Source organism: Lissotriton helveticus, chromosome 7 (genome assembly GCF_964261635.1).
Source record: "Lissotriton helveticus chromosome 7, aLisHel1.1, whole genome shotgun sequence".
Taxonomy (NCBI): domain Eukaryota; kingdom Metazoa; phylum Chordata; class Amphibia; order Caudata; family Salamandridae; genus Lissotriton; species Lissotriton helveticus.
Window position 1 is genome coordinate 585,125,676 of NC_136068.1, and position 12,501 is coordinate 585,138,176.

The following is a 12,501-nucleotide window of genomic DNA, read 5'->3' on the forward strand; positions in this document are numbered from 1 at the left end:
ACAGAATGGATCAGCCGATCCACCACCACTAGACTCGCGAGAGCCTACAACCACACGGGTCTGTGTCTTCGCTAAATGAGCACCGGCGAAGCACCACAGAACCCGTTCCAGTGAGTCAGCAGACTCCTAGCGCCGAAATCGCTCGACGAGAATGTCCTTCCTCTGCAAACACTATTAGCATGCAGTGAGTGTGCGTGTCTTCGCTGGTCCTAGCGAAGCACCACGCACCCAACGCCCACAGTACTACGAACACCACTGCATCAACTGGCATTACTCGGAATCCAATACAACCCGATTTCCGGGTTTAGTGAGTACATATAGTATCCGCCTCCAGCTGCACGGATCCCTGGACCCTGTAGTTCTTAGTTCTTAGGCAGGCGCGCCACTGTACCGGATTCATCTCCTGACAGATAGGGTTCTCTATCACTGGTAGAGCTACAGGTAGCAGTCAATCACAGGCATCTAAGCTGGACAAAGGAGCATATCTGTTAGCTAGGTTTAGGTCAAAGGGTCTGCCTGTAAGCCTTTGGGGTGCAAATCGAACCCACCCCCTCTAACCCGGAGAAGTAACGGGGTCTATAGAAAAACCCTAGGGGCAGGAGGGAAATTTTCCCAGAATGGTACCCTTGATTTCTACTCCCTAGGTGCTCCAATAGGAGTCTAACAACATGCTCGTTGTTAAAATAGGCAACTACACAAGCGCCCCACCCGACCTTCATGGAGTGTCCAACCCACAATGAGCCATTATCATTTGATTACAAATATCCCAGCACCATACCCCAACTTACTTTTATTGTACACTGAGCCAGTGCATTGTTTTTGCTATTAACTGATCAGTGGATTCTATCCGCCCAGCTAGTAAGGTCGGTACATTCCTCAAAACCACCACCAAAGGAGCGGCGGCCGATGGGAGATGTAAGACTCTAGAACCATTTTCGGCTGTGCTATGGACCAAACCATTATGTACGGCTGAGGAGTCTTGACCAAGCGGCCCTTGGACAGTAATAGATTATCTAAACCACGGTTAGAGTGGTTTTGTATGATATTACTTGCTGTCCTAACCCGAGGTCTACTACCCTCCCCACTTGGGATGCTCAGGATGAGCTGAGCGAATTCACTAGACATATTCCCTGTCTCACCCACATAGCCACCGAAAGCTACTAAACCAAAATCGGGATCTGTGCCCACCCCACCATTCCTACTAGATGGTGATGGCATTAAATTAGATGTTGAGGGAATGGCGGGTGGGGGTTTAGGGATTACATGGTTACACAACACATTTGTTAAAATTTCAGGGGGCCGACTAATTTTTTCCAGAGAGTCCTCAATGGTACAAAGATTGGACACAACATGCAGTTCAAAATTAGTTAATCTTTCTGTGAGGAAGAGCGGGACGTGCAGGAAGGACTCACCGGGGTGTCACCGTGGGAGGATGAGCAGAAGTGGATTCGACCAGGATTCTGTCAGGGAACTACAACATCCATACCCCTCTCCTGTTTGTTCGCAGCAAACCGCCGACGTTCAAAGTAACCCGGAAGTGACCGAGATGGACCCCTGAAGCACTGCCTCCAATCCAATGAAAGGTCTAATTTCAGAGGAGGGGTCTGAGACCGGTGACACGCCGACAACAGGACGGAAGTCGAGGAGCGAAGACAGACCCTGGGTGAGGACATCGGAAGACGCGGGACCAGAGACTGAAGACGCGGGACCCGAGACTGAAGATGCGGGACCCGAGACCAAGGGGGCGAGACCCTCGGGAGAATCCGGAGAGCTGGAAGAGGACTGGTGTGAGGACTGGTGGTGCCCTCCGGAGGATACTGGGGAGCGGCCGCAACTCTGGAGAGATGCGGCGGAGCCGGTGAGTGAAAGCGGCTCGAGGGAGTTGAAAGGAGGGGGGTGGAAAGTGGGTGGTGAGAACGGGGTGGGCTACGGGTAGGGGAACAGTCTTCTTCATGGTTTTTGTTGTTGCTGTTTGTTTTCCTTTATGGCACGAAAAAGAGATGAGACCCTGTAAGAACCCGGCTAATTAAGGAATCCTTTTCAATGCGGTTCTTTCCTTGCTACCTCGATAATTACGTGTGAAATTGAAACCCACCCGTACCGCATTAAACTACCCAAGGCACTTAATACAACCCTCCCTCACTGCATGTAACTACCCTAAGCACTAAATAAAACCCCCCTGCTCTGAAAACCTGAGCACAGAAGAAAAGTACTCTACAACACCAAAGGATGTGGTGACGGGTAGAAAACCAACAAACCTTGATCAAATTCCTATCTGACGATTTCCTCCTTTCCTCCTATGAGCCTCCGGGGAGACCCCCTTGCCACCAAGGAAGAGGAATCAGAACCATCACCCGTAGGATCCCCCTCAAGTTCAAGTTCATCTCAAGGATCAGAAGGAGAAGACCAAGAGGAAAGACTGTCTGAAACACCCTCTCTCTCTACTGCTGATAATAAAAATCTTCCTTTTTGAAAATACATACAGCCTCCTTGACTGTTTATCAAACCTGCCCTCCCACACTTTCCTTGATCAGTGTCAGTCTATCGAGGATTGGGGATAAGGACGCTGAAATTAAAGCCCCCACTTTGACCCATAAAACCTTGTAAGCTTCGGGCGGGGGAACACCCAGTGAGTCTTGATTTAAAGCACCAGAGGTAGAAGTAGTGTACTGAGGCTTTATTATCATTGGGGTTGTTAAAGTTGCAGTCCCACCATTCCTATTTGTCTTTTGCATTTTTGGATTTTTCTGCCTTTGAGGGCCCCCTCCTCGCTTCCTCTTTGTTGATGGCTCCGGAGTTGGTTCCATAGTTTGAGTTTTGAGTTTGGGCACAGACCTTGTAGCAATGCGTGGAAGTATACCACAAACTGTGCACTCTTGCACCAGCTCAATAGGCGGAGAGCTGATTGAAGCCTCCGCTATTGTAGAAATATCCAGAGGCACATGCAGGGACTGGCTAACACCTCCTGCCAGGTCATGGGGATCAGTGCCTACGGCCAAACAGCATTCAGGTGTGCGTGCAGACGTCAAACCGCCCAGTGATGATCGTTTGGATTGCAAAGGATCTAGAGATAGGCGTCGCTCAGTCAGTGCAATCTCGTGGGCTAGGACCGAGCTGGCTCTGATTAAAAATTGGTCCATAGTCCATACCATGCTTCCACCAGTTAGTGCGCTTCTACCCTTTGCCTTGCGAATGTTCATTTTAATCTGTGCACGATAATAAGAGACCCAAAATATTAATGCCCTCAGAGGGACAGCAATAGGCAGGTGCGGACTAACCTTAAAGAACCGTTGTGTTTAGAGAGGGGCCTGGCACGGCCTCGTCCGGTCTCTAACAGGCTCAAACAGGCCCGGCGCGCGCCCCAGGAGCCCTGTCAGTGCTTTATGCGCCGGCTGGCGCCCAGGTGGTGCACGGTTCCTGCCGCGATCTCGCTAAGCCCCCTGGGGCTTGTAGGCTGATGGCGGTGTCCGCGGTATTGGTGGTAACTGCAACTTAGCAGTGGCAAATGTGGCCGGTAGCAGACAAGGATTCAAAGACCGGTACTTATTCAGAACAGAATAGGTACACTATTGACTTCCTCCTCGCTCAAGCAGGTGGGGTATGTGCCATTGGGGAGCAAATGCCTAATGGGTATTTGTAACAAAGAATGCAATATAACAGCACACATTCAAGAGATATATGATGAATTGGAAGGGTTGAAGAGTGGAAATTGGAACTAGGGCCTTTATCTCGGTGGTTGGGGATGGCTTGTAAAGGACCTTACACTACTCCTTGTAGACCTCATATTGTGTAGTATTTTTATCTAAGGTTTATGCCTTCTCTCCCAAATGCGCCTTTCAGCCTGTAACCCAGCCCCATCATCTGTTCATTATGCACATACGGCAATGGCTCAGGTGGAAGAATACACCAGTTGATGAATAGTGATAGCACCCTATTTTCCAATAACACAGGTCACACTAGTAGTGCCCACGATTACACCTCAATATCTTATGATCCAGTGCAGCATTCCCACTACTTTGTAATTGCTGCCCAGATGTTGTATATTCCAAACACCACCCCTATCAGAGTCACTAACAATGCCCCCACTGACAGTATTTACGTATCACAGCTCCCACCGCACTGCCGAACTTATCTGATTATAATGATGCCATTAGTGCATAAAAGCCAATTTGTTGAAAGGGTCGATTGGAAAAATTTCTTTTCTGAGTGAACCTAAGTTCGTCCATCAGTGGCGATTACCTCCGTGAGGCGCCATCTTAGTCCCCGCGGCTACCCTGGCACTGGCAGCTTTGCTTTGGGTCTCTGCTGCTCACCGCTGCGACCCAGGACTCGAGGCGGGCCTCTGCACAGGCTGCAGCACGTCTCTACTACAGGCAAGGCCCTCCACATGGGGCCAGGCACTACCGCTGTGATCAACAGCCACTAGTCCTCCTCCACTGGCACAGGGGAGGGCACGCCAACCAGCCGAGGCCCCAGCAGGCTCCTCCGGTCCAGTGAACGTCAGAATTCTGTAGGGCTGGGTGGGAGCATCATGCCAGTGCCACTGCACTCAGCGCCATCTTGGCCACGCTCACAAAACTCTGCTTCTCAATGTTGCTTGTTCTGCGCTACCGCTGTAATTGTTTCTGTATCTCTCTAGTTTATTCTCTACTGCTTTCACTGCTATATCAATCTTACTTAAGGTGTCCACTATCTCCACAATCTTAGCTGAAACTGTGCACAACACAGAGTGCTTTACAGTTCTTCATCCACCTCAGGTTTGAAGCTGCTTGGAAGCATGTGTTAGCTTTCAATGATGGCGTCACTTGAAGCTTTGTTATAACAAAGAATATTTTTTTTTGAGAAACATTGTAAGGGTGTTACCAGCTGTGCTCCGGAGAGGGGAACTTTTAATTGACACTTATAAAATAATGTTTGCACTAGGTACTAGTGCAACCATTTTTTATAAGTGTCAATTAAAAGTACTAGTGCAAACATTTTTTTTATAAGTGTCAAATAAAAGTCCCGCCCTCGGGAGCTTAGCTGGTAACACCCTTACAATTCTTCTCCCCAAAAATTATTCTTTGCTATCACAAAGCTTCAAGTGACTCCATCTTTGAAAGCTAGCACAGGCTTCCAAGCATCTTTAACGTTTGCAGACTAACCAAGTTACAGGAATTCTCCTCACATACCACCTCAAACCTCAGGATGAACGTGATTTACAACCCCCCAGGACCAACCAACACTTTAATTGAAGAATGCTTGCCATTTCGCACACCCTAATTTATCAGCTAAGACGATATTATCTCCCTTGGTGACTTCAGTCTTCACTGGGGCACCAAACTTGTGGACACCTTTGTCTCCTTTCTCAAGAACAATGATCTTTGACAACATTCCCTAACTCCACACTGTAAGGGCTCTAATTTGGTTCATATCATATACAGACCGTTCCACCTTATGACCAGTGACCCCCCTCACCATCTCTGTGAACTAGTCTGACAACCTGCAGATCCCCTTCACAGTGTCCTTCACACTAAAACCTAAAAAGGAAACATTTGTTCCAGGGACACGAATAACCTCAACATCGAAGCCATGGCCAATTAGGCACTTGCAACCCTCGCCTTGATTGTGCCTCATCTTGACATCACTAAGTCCATTGACAGATTCAACTTGTGCATGGAATCTCTGATTGAGGAATTTGCGTCCTTATAGAGCAAATTCAGCACACCCAAAACTTCTCTACCGTGGTACTCAACAGACCTCTATGAAGAAAGAAGCATCTCAAAGTTTGAGAAAATATGGAGGCTATTACCATGACCATATCCAATTTGAAACCCTCAAACCGGCTGAGCAACACTATTCCTGGCTCAATCATTAAATTCCTTCCCAAACATCCCCCCGCTGTGAATAACCTTGGCCTTCCATTCTTAGGTAAGGTGATTGAAAGCTGCGTGACGTTCCAAATGTCATCCCACCTTCTTGACAATCTCCAATCAGGGCCACAGCACACAGACTATAGTTCTGCAGATTGTGGACAGCGCTCTCAGCATCCTGGACACTGAAAATTCATGCTTTCTTTTTCTCCTCGACCTCTGCTGCATTTGACACAGTCAACCACTAGGGTCTGACAAATACTGTGAAGCAGCGAATCGGATGTGAAGGTGTAGTCCTGAACTGGTTCACCTCCTAACGAACAGCTCTCAAATAGTGAAAATCTTGAACTTGGTTTCAAAGCCAGATTTCCTTTTTCGGTTCACTCGGATCCTCTTCCACCTGTCCGCCAACATTACCTAACCCTACCTCGAGATCGCATCGAAGATTACATAACCCTCCTTTTTTTTGGTCAAATCTTTTATTAGCATTTGTTTAAGAAACAGTAGTGATAAACAACACATTGTAGCGGACTTGCCCCTATCTATCGCCAACAGCACAGTATCAGGGCATATCAGGCACACTACTACAGTCTCTGCGCCTGTTAATCATGGGGCACAATGTTGTACGCACATTACTAGTAAGGTTACCCACCCCGCACTGACCTAGTGCGCGCTGTCGCGGCCAGCACCCCAAGGCAAGTCCATAGGTGTCCACCCGCTGAGTCTCTGTGTGTCAACATGAATGAGGATGGCTCCTCTCAGCACCAGGTATGCGCACAAGATTGACTTTTCCGTATGTAAAACAGTTGAAACCAAACAGCGAACGGAATATACCTAGAAACAATTGCAGCTGTAGGAAAACTCCAATACCCACTGGTCCCCCCCCCCCAAACAACTCATCAAGGACAACCCCGAAGATTACATAACCCTCCTATCAAGCACCTTGACCAGAAATCCTTCATGGATGTCAAATCACCACCTCACAATAAATCTGGTGAAAATAGAATTTCTTCTGATATCTCAGAAGAAAGACCGACTTGTTCTCTTCCCCGCCTTGGAGGGCTGTCTTTTGTTCAGTATGCTAAGTCACTTGGTTTTACCCTCGACAGCCATCTCAACCACCAGTCATAGCGCAGCCATGACAAAGAGTGCCCAGATCCCGCTAAGGCTGTTCTGGGCAATCAAGCCACTCACCCCAGACTAGGACCTAAAATCAGTTGTTTGGGTGCTGGTCTTTCCAGACGGCACTATGGAACGCACTAATCTCAAGCATCTCCAAAGTTGAACTATGTCCGCTCCGAGCAGTCATACATGCTGCGGCATGCTTTGTGACTGGTCACCCCCAAAAAAATCCCCCAAAAAATCCAATAACTTCTATCCTGCTAACTTTCAAGGGACACCCTGTAGCGGTGAAAGCCACATTTAAAACCGCATGCACTTCTTACAAAGCACTGCACTCACTTCTCCTTGAGCCTCCCGCATTCATTCGAGAGTGATTCATGAATCAATCATTCTCCAGAAGTACTGCAAGAATTTGGAACTTTCTCACTCGAACCCTCCGATTGACCACAAGCCTTTCAACATTCAAAAAAAGCTCAACGCTCTTCTCTTAAGGCACTTGAGTTAATTCCTCTTTGCCCTCCAGCTCTTCAATGTATGCTTTAATTTGCCTGAAGTTCTATCTCAAATATACCCCTGCATGAACTTTACTCATGTACTTCCTTCCTACCATGTACTCCCGATTTCCAGCTTTCCATTATGGTATTCACGATGTGATTGTTTTGGTCCAATTCTAAAGCGGTCTGATGTCCGTACGCCACGTCGGCGCTATATAAAATAACAAAAATAAAATGTAAAAAAAAACGAGGCAATTGTGGCATTTACACCGCGCGGACCTGATGTTCAAGTCTATCGATTCATAGGCCAGCTGGCTATTACCATAGTTTAATTAACGAATGGTCCACCGACAAACCAGCCTCTTTTCAATCAAGAACCTGCTCAGGAAAACATGGCTTCTTGATTTGCCCCGTCCGTCCTTCCTCGACATTAGCTGTCAGATAACCGGGAATGTGAGACCCTTACACGTACCAGTGCTTGACTAAAGCACTAAGATTGACGGCAAAGGAACAAATATTTCCGGTCAGCTGCTGTAAATGGGCGGGATTTTGTGTGAGTAACCAATTTACTGTGGTTGATTTTGAATGGCGCTTCATTTGCCCAGTCATTGTAGTATCCTTCTCACCCTGATTGGAAGGTGTCCGAGAACTGAGTGCTGATTGGTTGATAGGTGTCATTGGTTGAATTTTCTCTACGTGCGTCTGGGTTACTGTGTAGCGTGCGTCGTGATTCGCCGGTTCTCAAGTGGAGGATTTTAAATCTACTTTTTAGGCAGAGAACAGGACTGGGCGAAGAGTCGTGGGAGCACGTAGACCTTCTTTGAGTGTGGGTGTCGCAAAGTAAAGCGAGTCAAGACGGAATAAAGGGGAGAGGACGGTAAGTTTGAAATAATATAACAGGCGAGTGTCTAAAGCTCAGAGCGTGTGACCATAATTTACGTAAGAGACCACTGACATAGACTGAAGTAAAGTTTGCCACATACGCCAATCTCTCAGATAAAAGCAAAACGTCACTGGCAAATTTAAAGACCTATAACGCAGACTGTTGTTAAAGTCCAAATTACCAGCGTTTCACAGCGTGAGCACAGTTCGAGTTGTGAACGTGTGGTTACCACATGGAAGAGGGAAAGGAGATTCCCTTGTGCAGGAGTTCGTTCACTCAGGGTTTCTGTGGATTCTGAGACTTTCAGTTTTATAATTGCAAGGTCAGGCCTGCTGCATGGTCCAGAAAGCAGAGGTAAACACCTGGAGTGTGGGGCTTCATTTACTGCTTGGAGGAGAGAAAGATGGCAAAGGCAAGATAGAAAATATTTATACCCCTACAGACTGCCCCAAAAACAAAGCATTCAGGGATTTCATCATCATACATCTTTATTCGGTTAAGCAAAGCTACCATTATAGTGTGGCATACATTACAATAAAATAGACATAACATTGTATAAAAACATCATCATAAAATGCAGGATAGAAACAGAATTAAAAGTTTGATATCAGCTATATACACAAAATCATCAGTCAGACTTTGAGCGTCCGGATGTCCAGGCTGCCTATAGAAAGCTCGATACAGCAATTGAAACACATTGATTGGGGAGCAACTGTATATACTTAAGAGCAAGGCGTACTCGGTTAAAGTGCAGGGACCTCAGCATTGGTAGCAGGAACCTATTTCTGCGTTTACTGAAGTGAGTAAAAAACATGACTAGGTGTAAGGTGCCCTGCGGAAACCTATTGTCGCAGCCGCACGGCAACCTACTCCGAGTGCACCCAGCCAGTTGGGGAGGCCAGGAAGGGATGAATTTGATTGAAATGAAACCTGGCCAAGACAAATCGCGCATGCCTACTGGTAACCTGCACCAAGTACTGCTCCATTCCATGTACAGACTTTAAGAGCAGTGGCCCCTCACTACAAATACAAGTAATTTTATTTGATTCAGACCTCAACTACGGTCAACAAGTAATAATAGTCTGTGGTCCGCATGAACCGCTTAGGATAGTTAAAACTATTAGATTTGAGCACTTTTTCTTCAAAATAACTTTAAGAAGCTCTTTAAATACTTGAACAAGTTGTAATAGACAAATTCATTTGGGGAAGACTGGCACACCGTGATTAGATCTTGTGCTAAAATAGCATTATATCTTAATTAGATTGGCTTTATATATCGATGCCAAGCCTCTACCAGTATCGGGTAGGACAAATTTGTAATACACGATAGAAATCTTGTGGGCCACCATTGCACAAGTCACATTTACCTAAAGAATTGTTTGTGGCATCCCATCTAGCTGTAAATGTTTTTAAAGGGAGAATTCCCAATCTCAAAAGGATGCAGCGCCTTACACTGTGCTCTAATTGAAATTGTAAATATTGTTCAGAGGTTTTAAATACTATGTTTTCCGAGAAAGTTTTGTAATATTTAATTGGATACAATATTCTTTGTCCATTTCATAGCTTATTCTTGGAGTCCTATGTTTTAACAAGAGCTTCAAGTGCCCTGGAGACCTGGCCTGCAGAAGTGCAACAGTGCATTGTGACACCTCAAGGGCTTTTTAGAGGTTCCTATTGAAGGTGTACTGGGACGCGTCATCTCTTAAGGTTTCCAATTTTAATATGTCTTAATGTGTCTAGAGCTGCATGAAAGAGATTATAGGCCCACTTTATGATATTGGTGACAACTCGAGCAAGTATGCTCGTTAGAGAGAGCTCCAGGCGTAGAGCTTGAACAGGGATGGATTGAGATACTTTTAACAATTTCCGAAGCTGTAACCTGGGCTTGGGGTTCTGGGATGTCCACTATACCAGGCTGCGGGACAGGAACGAGAGGAAGACCGGGTCGAGAGGGTAAAGAAGGCTTTATTGGAATTAAACGTCTCTGGGGTAACATCAAAGTCTTCCTGGTTCTGAGCGTGAGTCTCTCCTTTGCAAACTGGCTGGGATCCGTTGTGGCGTTCGGGTGTTGGACGGGTCAGGTATGACGTCTCCGGTGACTGCACTCTCTCTGGTCTGGTCGGGCTGACGAATCTCTGAGCTCCGGGGACCCATGCAAGGAAAACCAACAGAGAGGGAGCCGTTAGTATTACCGTCTACTGGGGTATGCCCTTGGGACCATGTGCAGTGGCTGGAGGGGGTCACCGGTGAATATCTGTACAGCTATGCAGGGTGTAGAGTGACGGGTCTGGACAGAAAGTGAGGAATATACGCGGGGATAAGGAAACGAGAGGAGGGGGAGACGAGGGGGTCAAACACGGGGCTTTGTACACTATTCACACTCGCTTGCCCACCCACGCTGCCATACGCTCCCGTACCTGGGATAGCCACGCTCCTCCCCCGGGAGAGTGGCACGGCGGCTCACGGGGTCGTTGGCCTCCTGGCTGTCCGTGGGTCGCTTCTCCTTCTTCTCGCTGCACTTCTTCTTGGCTCGGTCGTTCTCTCCTCCGCTCTCCGACAACCCTCCTCGCCTTCTCCTCCTTGGTGATGTCACACGCCACGTACATCACTTCCTGGTGTTTATCCAATCCGGCGTCCCTGACGTACAACGAAGGCGGGGCTTCCTCCTCCTTGTATTCCCAATTAAAGGCGCCGTGTTCTTCATCTTCGAGGTCGTCCTGTTCGGTGTACCAGGTGTCTGTCTGCAATGAAGGAGGTAGTACGGGGTCATTGCCGGGAGTCCACCACCCCACGTTGTCGCTCCGCCTTGCCCCGTTACATTCCTCCCCCCCTGGATTCTCCCGATCGGGGAGAAGGGGCATGCGAGAAAGGAAATCAGCATTCCCATTGTCCCTCCCCTTGCGGTGCACCACCGTAAACGCAAAGGGTTGAAGAAACAAAAACCATCGCAGGACGCGGGCATTCTGTGTCCTGTTCCTGTGCATCCACTGTAAAGGGGCATGATCGGAGTAGAGAGTGAACGCCCTCCCTTCCAGGTAGTATCTCAACTTGTCTATAGCCCACCGAATAGCAAGGCACTCCTTTTCCACGGTGGGATACTTCTGCTCCCGTGGATGTAGTTTCCGGCTAATGTACAATATGGGGTGCTCTGCGTTGTCATCTCCCACCTGGGAAAGTACTGCACCGATACCTGACTCGGAAGCGTCTGTCGCAAGGGAAAAGGGTTTTCCGAAGTCAGGGGGCATAAGCACTGGGCTGGTGGTTATGGCTTTCTTCAGTTGAAGGAAGGCCTTCCTGGCTGCATCGGAGGGAGGACGTGGTAGGGCATTTCTCACGTTTTTCTGCAGGAGATTGGTCAGGGGGTTTGCTATCTCGGCGAAGTTTTTAATAAACCGACGATAGTAGCCCATAAGGCCCAGGAACGCCCTGAGCTCCCTTTTAGTGGAAGGAAAAGGTGTCTCTGTAATTGCTTTGATTTTCTCCTCCTGGGGTGCAATCGCCCCGTCTCCCAACATGAACCCGAGGTATTTAACCTTGGAGTAAGCCGCTCTTGATTTCTTGGCATTGACATGCAACCTGGCATCACCCAGAGATGCCAGTACGTTCGTTAGGTGGTCTAGGTGCTCTTTCCAGGTGTGACTGAAGATGACGATGTCGTCTAGGTATACCGAACTGTATCTCCTATGGGGTGCCAACACTGTATTCATGAGTCTTTGGAACGTGGCAGGTGCCCCGTGGAGGCCGAACGGAAGGACATTGAATTCGAAAAGACCGTCCTCTGTGGCAAATGCGGTTTTGTGGCGGTCCTCCTCCCTCAGGGGTACCTGCCAATAACCTTTCGTCAGGTCCAGAGTCGTTATGTATTTGGCCTCCCCTATTCGTTCAATTAATTCGTCCACCCGGGGTATGGGAAAAGCATCGAACGTGGAAATGGCGTTCAGTGCCCTGAAGTCCATACAAAACCGGGTGGACCCATCCGGTTTGGGGACCATAACAATGGGGGATGACCAGCTGCTCTTTGATGGTCGGATGACCCCTAGTTTCAACATGCTTGCTACTTCCTGACGTACATCCGCCCTTTTTGCGGCAGGTATGCGATATGCTCTTTGTTTTACCATCCGCCCTTCGTCTGTTTGTATCTCATGTTCTG

General features: G+C 47.9%; 1 protein-coding gene across 2 annotated transcripts in view; it reads left to right on the forward strand.

Annotated features, from left to right (window-relative positions):
• Positions 1 to 8,162: 8,162 nt before the first annotated feature.
• The window catches only part of CDC25C (cell division cycle 25C), a 291,408-nt gene continuing 287,069 nt past the window's right edge, over positions 8,163 to 12,501 (forward strand). The window contains exon 1 of one of the 2 annotated variants that reach the window (XM_078652713.1): positions 8,163 to 8,345. The gene's annotated coding sequence lies outside the window, so the exon portion shown is untranslated. The remainder of the gene's footprint in view (positions 8,346 to 12,501) is intronic. The other variant, XM_078652714.1, reaches the window with a different exon arrangement.